Source organism: Meriones unguiculatus, chromosome 2, assembly GCF_030254825.1.
Source record: "Meriones unguiculatus strain TT.TT164.6M chromosome 2, Bangor_MerUng_6.1, whole genome shotgun sequence".
Lineage (NCBI taxonomy): Eukaryota > Metazoa > Chordata > Mammalia > Rodentia > Muridae > Meriones > Meriones unguiculatus.
In genome coordinates this window covers 141,938,334-141,948,153 of record NC_083350.1, presented here as the reverse complement: position 1 = coordinate 141,948,153, position 9,820 = coordinate 141,938,334, and the positions used below count along the sequence as shown (strand labels likewise).

General features: G+C 39.4%; 1 pseudogene; it reads right to left on the bottom strand.

Annotated features, from left to right (window-relative positions):
- Nucleotides 1-347: 347 nt before the first annotated feature.
- LOC132652640 (small nucleolar RNA SNORA17) lies at nt 348-469 on the bottom strand (annotated as a pseudogene).
- Between the last annotated feature and the right edge of the window lie 9,351 nt (nt 470-9,820).

Here is a 9,820-nt window from a genome sequence, read left to right as displayed (position 1 = left end):
GGGGCCATCTCAGTAGTGGTCTTAGGAGTGCTATGCCACACTCACACATTATAGAGCTGGTCAGGGTTCATCTTGGGCTTGGTCTGCTCTTCAAGGCATGCATCTTGGGTTGACTTCTTGTCCAGCTCACCAGAGTGGTCTCATGTGAAGGTGGTCTGTCTTGAGCTCACTTCTGCCAGGGAACCACAGTCCCAGGCAGGGTTGTTCTAGTCTCTGGCTTTCTCTGTGTCCTGGGAAAGCCACTGGAGCCTACACAGCACCAGAATGGTGGTTGTTTCAGGTTAGCTCCATGTGCGAGCTCTCTGGTTCTGTACTAGTGGTTGTGTCAGGCTCGCTTCTTTTTAGGGAATGTGAGGCTACTAATCACGCAGATGTCCATAGGTCAGAACACTGAGTGTAGACATGGTCTCTGTCCTCTCTGCCTGATGCGATGTGACCCAGCAGCTACACCTGAAATGCTTCTAGAAGTAGGCTGAAGGACTTTATTTTTTTTTAAGACAAAAAGTAGGTTGGATATGGGAAAAATTAAGGGGTGAATGTGATCAAAATATATTGTAAGAAACATGAAGCTTTCAAAGAACTAAATAAAAATTAAAAGTTAAAATAAAAAAGCACTGAGCCATCTCCCTAACCCCAAATGTTATTTAATGTCTCATGAGTATAATGTTAAGAGCCAGTTTAGTTTATGTCCATTTGGCAGTGTCATAGTAGTATGTTCTCCCCTAAGGTCTTCAGTAGTTTAAATGAGAATGGCCCTTATAAGCACAGACATTTGAATTCTTGGTTCACAGTTGGTAGAATTGTTTGGAAAAGATTAGGCGTATGGTCTTGTTGAAGGGCGTGTGTCACTGGAGATAGGCTTTGAGATTCCAAAAGCTCATACAACTTCAAGTTAACTATCTCTGCCCCATAGTAGTGTCTCAAGCTGTGAGCCGTCCACTATTGGTCCAGAATCATGCCTGCCTACCTGCTGGCATGCTTCCTGTGGTAAAGATGATGGATTTTAACCTTTTGAAAATCCAATTAAACACTTTCTTTTATAAATTAATTTTGTCATGGTATATTATCACAGCAATAGAAAAGTAACTAAGTCAGGGCCTGTGACTTATCTAGCTAATCAGGTTGTTGGCCTGATAATGACGCTAAGTATGGGTTTCATCTTGTGGAGCAGGACTCAAATCCAGCCAGAAAGTAGTTGGTTACTCCCGTAATGTCTATGCCACTATTACACCAGTGGCTATGTCTTCAGATAGCTCAGTGTTTAAACTGTTTACTATACAAACAAGAGGACAGAGTTCAAATCCTATGTACCCACTTAAATGCTAAATGGGTGTAATAGCCTATTTGTAATTCCAGCCTCAGAAAGTGGAGACAGATCTGATGAGCAAGTTGGCCAAAGCTGTACTAGTTTTGGGTTTGATCGAGAAACCCTGCCTCGAGGAATAATGTAGAATCTCAGGCTTCGATGTGCACACACAAACACCTGCACACACATGGGCCCACAGATTAGCAAAAAGTGTAAATTTAGCTACAAACTATACAAACTACTCTTACAAACACATGGAAATAAGAAAAAAGAAAAACAGGGTTTGGAGTTATACTATCTACGAATATTTGCAGAAATCGTAGGACTTCTTAGAGTACTTGAGGTAGGAAAGAGTCATTCCACCTTTTTACATCCCCAAATCTGTGTCAGCCCCATGACAGCTGTTCTACAAAGGTATCACTGACATTATCAAAGAACAGCTTTTACATACAATAGTAGAAAGACAGGTTTTCTGACAAGTGGACACAAATTCGGTAAAATATAGAAAACTACGGAATCACATAGTCTATGATGCTGCTTATGTTTAAATGAATCACTTCATGATACTATTTAAAGAAAGCAACCATCTCAAGGTCAAACACTGTCTAACAGCCTTACATAGACCAAACACTGTGATGGCTAATTTTGATTGTCAACTTGGCCACATCTAGAATCAACTAAAACACAAGTTTCTGGACATGCTTTTAAGCAATTTTCTTGGTGGGGTCTTTGAGGTGAGAAAACCCACTCTAAATCTGGTCCACATCTTCTGGTGGGAGCCCACATAAACAGACATGGAAGAAGGAAGTTTTTACCTTCTGCCTGATTTCTCTTTCTCTCACTGGCAAATTCATCTAGCTTGTTGCTGAAGCATTCTTTCCCTGGTATTAGAACCTACTTCTTTAGAATTCTAACATAGACTGAATACCAGTAGCTCTCTTGGACTCTCTAAGACTCCATTTTGGGACTATTGTGGCATCCAGCCTCATGGACTGAACAAGACTGGATCTCTGGCCTTTCTGTTGTAAGATAGCTATTGATGAGTTACACAGACAACAAATTAAATCTCCTTTTATTCTGTTTCTTTAGAGAACACTGACTATTTCAGGTATAAAGCCCTGTTTTTTTTTTGTTTTTTTTTTACTACATATTGACATATCAGGATGAACAGAATGGAATCTGGTGCCACACAATTAAACTTAAGTTTAAAATTAGCCTGTTTCCTGCAATACAGTATATACATATCAATCAAACAAGGAATTTATGTTTTTTTATTCTTGTAAGAAATGTACTTTTGTAATTACAGATTCATTTTTGGTTTCCTGCGTCTGCTTTTCCTAATCCTTTCTGTTTGAAGCTCACCACTTCTGCTCCGGTCAGTGAGAGCTTCTCCATTTTTACAGTGAATTAATGCCTGACTTACGAGTTGCTAATAACGGGCTCAGAAAGAAGGTTGCTTTCCCATCATTCCACATACAGGTTTTGTGAATGTGTTTATATTATTTAAAGATTTTGTGTTTTAGTTTTTAATATTTTGATTAAATATGACTACACCATTTTCTTCTCTCCTTCTCTCCCTTTAGTCCCCCTACATGCTCTTTATCTCCAACCTCTTTCATGTCCTCCAACTTTCAAATTGATAATATCTTTTATTTGATTATTATTGTTACACATACGCACAAATATATAAATGCAGTCAGTTGAGTCCACTTTTGTTGTTTGTGTTTATACTGTTCCAAGTATGACTATTTTGTACTGAATAACCAAAGGCTCATCCCTGGGAGATGCTATCTGTGTCCTTCTCAGCAGTCATTATTGTCTGTAGTGTTTTGCCTAGGAGTGGGAGCCTGTGAAATTTTCCCCTTTGAGTTAGGATGTTTATTGATACTGTCATTGTGTGGTTCTTATTTAAAAAGCTATTTAAAAGAGAGGCAGTCTCAGAGAAGACTTCCTGGTGTCTGGCTCTTACCATTGTCCCTCTGCCCACCCTGTTCCCAACTTTTCCTGAGCCATACGTGCAGGAGCTGTGATGCAGATCCATCCGCTGGGGCTGGGTTTCCCACAAGCCACTGACTTCACATTGTGTCCAATTGTAGTTTTTTGTTTTTTTTTTTTTTTAATAGTGATCTCCTTTTGCTGTAGAGAGAGAAGCAGCTATCTATTACAAGGCTATAGTAATAAAAACAATATGGTATTGCCACAAAATAGCTATGTAGATAATGGGACAAAATCAATTTCCCAAACACAAGGACACAAATTATATAGCCATCTGATAGTTCACAAAGAGGCGAAAAGCAAACACTGGAGAAAAGAATTCTCAACAAACGGTACTGGGGAAACTGGGTGTTCACATGCAGTTTTTACCACACTGGATAAAAACTGGTTCCAAATGGACAATAGATCTCAGTTTGAGAACTGAATGCTAAAATTGCTAAAAACATACAAAATACAGATGTAGGACTCCATTTTCCCAGGGAGTAAAGCCAGCAACTGACCAATATGGCCTGATAAAACAACAACAACAACAACAGAAAGGATTATGTATAGTCAAGAAAACAACCACTGGAGTGATGAAGAAACCCACAGAATGGGAGAAAATCTTTACCAGCTACACATCTGACAAGACTAATATCAAGAATATATAAAGAACTAAAAAAAAAAAAAAAAGAAAAGAGTCAAATAGACAGATGACCCAGTTAAAATGATCTAGGGATCTAAACAGTTCTCAATAGAAGAAATAAAAGTAGCTAAGAAACATCTTAAAATATGTTCACCATCCCTAATGATTAGGGAAGTAAAAATAAAAGATTTAGTTTTAAAATTAAAAGCTTGCTTTCAAAAGTGTTTTTAATAGCATACCATAAGATTCCCTCTTTATTTACTATTGTGCTTGAATTAATTCTTTTGGATTGAATATTGGTTGGAAGATAATATATTAATATTCAGTATAACTTTTTATGCTTTTCATGATAGCATATAATCATATATAATCACAATGAAGGACAATAATGTTCTCCATGTATGCAGCATGAAATAAAATTTAAAAGGTGATCTTGAATTCTCTCTTTAGGTTGTAATCAAATAATAATAATTTAATATGTAAGAAACCCTCAAGTAGGTTGAATGTAGAAATCCTACTCAATTACAACAGAACTCAATTTGAGAACCTCATTGTAGTTGAAAATATTATGTAGGTATAGGGATATGGCTTGGCAGTAAACAGTGCCCCATTTTTCCTGAGGATCTAGGCTTTGTTCCCAGCTTTGGGTGCCTCACAAGTGCCTGTAACTCCAGTTAGTGACACGCCTCTGTAGGCGCTGCATTCATGTGTATATCCACACACAGAGAGAAAGAGACAGACAGACAGGCAGCCATGCAAACACACACAGAGGGAGGGAAGAAGAGAGAGAAAGATCTTATAAAAGAAAACACAGTCTAACAAGAATTTAATATAACTCACCTACCAGACGTATCTTAGAAACACAGCAGCCTATAGAGTGTTGCTCATTCGCTTCTGTGATCCTGTGGCTGAGTGGAGGTGGATCAGGCTGCCGTGGTCCAGCAGCATGCGGAAAACATGTGCCGCACATCTCTAGGCTGGGAAGAGATGAATGTTCAAGGTGTAGTCTTTATGAATGCACATTACAGCCGTACCACTGCTGGGACAGCTATTCTTGGTTGTCAAGTTGTCTACATCTGGGATGAACTACAATCCAGAAATGGAGGGCACACCTTGGAGATAACTTTTACTTGGTCTGAAGTGGGTGGGTCGGCTTCTAGTTGGGACCTTTGAGGTAGAAAGACACACACCCTTAATCCAGATCTTGAGGCAGGAAGACATACCTTTAATCTGGGCCACACCTTCTGCAGGAAACCTATTCAAGGATAGGGAAAAAGGAAGCTTTTATTCTTTGCCTGTTCCTCTTGCCTCAGCAGCAAGTCCATTTCTTCACTGATAGTAAAGACTTAGAGACTACTTCTTTGGGATTTTAGTGTCTTTTGAAGATCATCTCAGACAACCAGCCTCATAGACTGAGCAACTTCTGGATTCTTCAACTTTCTGTTCATAACCAGGTATTGTTGGATTAGTTGGACCACAACCTGCAAGTCTTTCTAACATGTAACAAGATATAGAGAGATTCATTCTATAAGTCATGCTACTCTAGAGAACCCTGACCAATACAGCTGCAAAGGAGATAAAACATGCTGACCCATCACAAATCAGAGACACGTATAAAAGCACCAGACAAACTCTGTATAAGCTATCTCTGTACATATCTAATAGAAAATGTATGCAATATATTTTACAGCTCTAGAAATTTATTAAGGTAGGAAAAATAATGAGTTGATCTAGGGTTCCTGAGAATTCTGTGATAGGTTAATTTAATATCCCTAGCAACTTTAATAAGGTCTTAGTTTTCATGTTCTGCAGAGGATGCAGACTTCTCTGCTTTTAATGCAAAAAAAAAAAAAAAAAAAGTGAATTTCGTACTCATTCTTTTTTTTAACTTAATAATAGCCAGCTCTGTTTCACACCCTTACTATCTCTTCTCTGAACTCTGGGAAGAGCCTCCTAATTAATATTGCTGCCTTCTGTGTTTTGGTTCTGTAGTGATTAACTTCTCCCAAGAAACTAATCTTGCTAAAACAAAACATGGCTGTGTCATCACAAGACACAAATTTGTTCACAGCTCTCAGTCACAGTTTGATCTAAGCTTGGACAGTTTGCCTTGGTTTTCAAAACCTCAGAATCTTCTTCCTTCACACTGCTTAGCTGTTGAGACAGAATGCATATCTTCCCTGTGCACACTCTTAACCTCCATGCCATTCCTCATTATTCTTAGCTAAAAAGCCTCACGTTTCTGCAAAGACTGATATTAATGAGGGTTTTCACCCCAGTTCTTTTGTGCTCCAGCCCTTTCCCCGTCCAGCCAAGAAGTATTAATTATTCTTTTTTTTTTGAGTTTCTAAACTCTCTCTCTCTCTCTCTCTCTGAAGCTCTGTGGCAGTTTCATCTTCTGTCTTTCACAACAAACATTTAAACTTCTCCTACATCTTCAACAGAGCAAGACCATACCTTGCCATCTTTCTGCCTTCCTAGCACATGGCTCACGGTTGGCATATTGTTGTACTCTAACAATCTCTGCTGCTTAGAAGGTGTATTTAATGCGACCCTGACTTGTCCAAAGGACTATGATTGCCACACATCTTATTGGGAGAAATTGAGGGATTTTAATAGTGTCTTTGAGTTCCTTGTACTGAAGCACTCGTATTTTTTTAGGTCATATTTCTGTGTAAAATCTTCCACTTTGAGTTGATAAAACTGGACGCTGAATGGGAAGAGTGACAGAAAAGGAAATGCTACAAATTGTACTTGTGAATGTGTTGAGCTCAGGAGAAGGAAGCATCTGCTCCAGAAATATCTACGCTGAGACCCAAGAGTCAAATATACCTAATCTTGCAGATCACATTCTTCCAACAGGAGGTGCTGAAAAGGAAAGGAGCAGTCTACCATCTGTTCTGCCATCTGCTTCAGAAGACCTCCTCCTTGGTTAGTGCCATTGGGGGGTTTTGTTGCTTTAAAAAATGATCAGAATCATCAAAGACCCCAAATAAAAACATATGATAACATCATCTAATAGCTGTCTCAGATGGTGTCAGCTTCTGGGTTTTCCCAAGATATTTTCCTATTGAATTATGTCCTTCAAAATATGTGCAAAGTGGAAAAACATAATCTGTGAGTCAGTAGCTTTTAACTTGAACTCTACTTTTAATTTATGTGGAGCAATGTCATATATCTCTCCCCTTAAAAATTCCTCCCATGTAAGATGGAAATATATTTCCATCACAGAATTATGTAAACCAAAGTGTAAGCTCTGTGTAGGTAGGACCCTCCATCTTTTTCTGTTCACTGATGAATTTTAAGTATCAGGAATATGGGATGGCATGGCAGGGAGAAGATGTGATAAAACACTGATCATGTCAGTGCTGAAATGAGGCTGATACATATATATACCAGCTTGTATATATTATATATATGTTTAAGTGTTTTCTGTGTTATCTATTGTGTACTTGTATACTAGGTAGAATTAAATATTAAATTTAAATACTTTTAGTTTTGTCTTAAACAAGAAAACTTTTTTTTTCAATGTAGTTTATTCAGGAACCTTGAACAATCATCTGATCCTGGGGAAAGCCAGCCCACAGCTTAAATAGCCTCTGGGTAGCCAACCCCAGCGTGCCATGTGGGCAATGCAGATAGGTCCACATACATGGAAGCAAGCCAGATCCTTGGCCTTAGCCAAATGTGGAGTTGTTCGTGACAGAGAGCACTCACCATCGGGAAGGTGGAAGGCGGAAATCAGCTCTTTAAGGCGTGGCATTAAGCAGCTCTCTGCAGTTCCCCCTTTTTGTTTTAGACACATCAGGCAAGAGTAGAGGTCTTATCTCTGATATTAGAAATAAATTGGGACTTTGTACTGATGTTCATTTAGGTGTCATCCACCCAAAGAGCATCAGACCCGTCCAATACCTTTTTCTCAGAGGCGGGACCTGGGGCATCAACCCGCATGCAATCAGACATGCTCTTTTGAAGCAATATTTTTAACACACGTCAAAATGGAATTGTATGTTTACACATGTTTTAATAAACTGTCACCACTGATATTTTGATGTCGCATTAAGTACAAAAATCAATTAAGCAACTTCCCCTTGGTGTTACTGGACCAAGAATGAGCCCATATTTGAAATCTCTATTTTACTCCCCTGTGTCTTACATCCTCCTGTCTGACTGTTGAATGAGTCCGAATCTGTGCCTGACTAAATTTGTTCCTGTTATCTGTGCATGTCTTCTGTATGTATGTTGGTCCCCAACCAAGGGCTTTGTTCTATCTTTTGTTTAACAGCACAGAAAGACTCACGTGGAGAAGGAATGAGGGATGCTTTACAGAAGTATGGAACAGTTTTACAACCTCCACTGAACCAGATAACAAGCACTATTTTAACCATTGTTATAAATCAATATCTGTATGTTGTATTCAACATTTAGGATAGATATTCATTTTATAAGATTGCTTTCAATCTCTTTGCAGCAAATCATTATCATAACACATACACAGACACACATGTATTTACAGCTATGCATTTACCTAGGTTATAAAAGTTGATTACATAGGAAATCCAATGCAAATGAGGTCACTTGTTATATTTTTCTCTTAAAGGTAGATTAAACTGTCTGAGTACATAGCAGGATAGCAGTCTAAGTAACCTCAAGAGGAATTATTAACTCTGGCTGTTAGATCTAGCAAAAGTTCCAGTCTTTTAGAATATGAGAGATATTTCCATCGTCACCACAGTCTTACCTTTTTCCTTCCCTCAGGGAAATGGTGTCTGGAAACTTCTGTGTAGAATTATCACTGTATAGTCATTCTTTGCGAAATAAAATAGCAAAGAAGTTTCCAACAGTCAACTCACAAGCATTTATGCTAGCAGCATCTTGATAACTGAGGTTTTCAAATAATCAGGAGATCAGCTTGCATTTCTTCTTGCCTCAGGGGAGATGGAAAGCATCATGTCCTCCTAGCAGACACAGGGAAGATGGAGTCAAATCACAGTGCTGTTGTGGGGGACACACACCTTGTACCGGCGAACGTGAACTGCAACAATAGATATGCATTTCTTTATAATAGAATTCAGGCCTCAAGTCTCCATTCCAGTTACTGCTGGAGAATGCAGTCTCATCACTAAGAACTCAGCAAAGATCCTGGTCAAATTTGTCTCATCTTTTTTTCTTCTTCTTCTTTTTCTTCTTCTCCCTCTAACTTTCTATCCTAAGGGAAGTTAAGTTCAGATGAGTGCAGGATGGGTGAGGGTAGGGTGGGTGCTACTTGCTTGGCTCAAGCTTGCGCTGCTCTTGAAGTTCATTTCTGCTTTTCCCAGCTTTCCCCATTCTCCTCTGTCTAATAGGAGTGCACCAGCTCTGGCGTGTACCAGCATACTAACTGACAGTGTCCCCTCAGCAGAGTCACAGTTCAGCCTGGTTAGCTGGCTCTCCCCAGACTTCTAGTATCAGTCATTTTCAGGGGACAGCGTGCTCTTTTGTAGCAGACACGGTCTGCGCAGCGTCCTCAGGGCTTTTGATGGATGTCTACCTTGACTTCTGCGGGTGAGTGGGTAGCTTTTCTCCTTTTCTTGTGTTCTTCCCTGGAAAGTCAGAGTTCTTTTGCTTTGCCGTTCCCCAGACTCATTTGGAATTTTTGTTTTATTCTCGCTCAAGTAACTGGGGACTTACATCAGTACTGAGAGACCCTCACAATCGTTCTCTACAGAATCCTTCCTTTTCTGGACGTGTGTGGGGAAAACACCCTTGCTCCCCACCAGGCGCGATTCCCTCATGGCATGTTCAGGGAGTGCATTGCATGACAAGTGTCTGGCCGTTAGACTTCTGGGTGTCAGAGAAGCGTTTCTTTGTATCAGCAACCCAGGCATTCCAAGGTATTACCCTGGAAAGGTTTG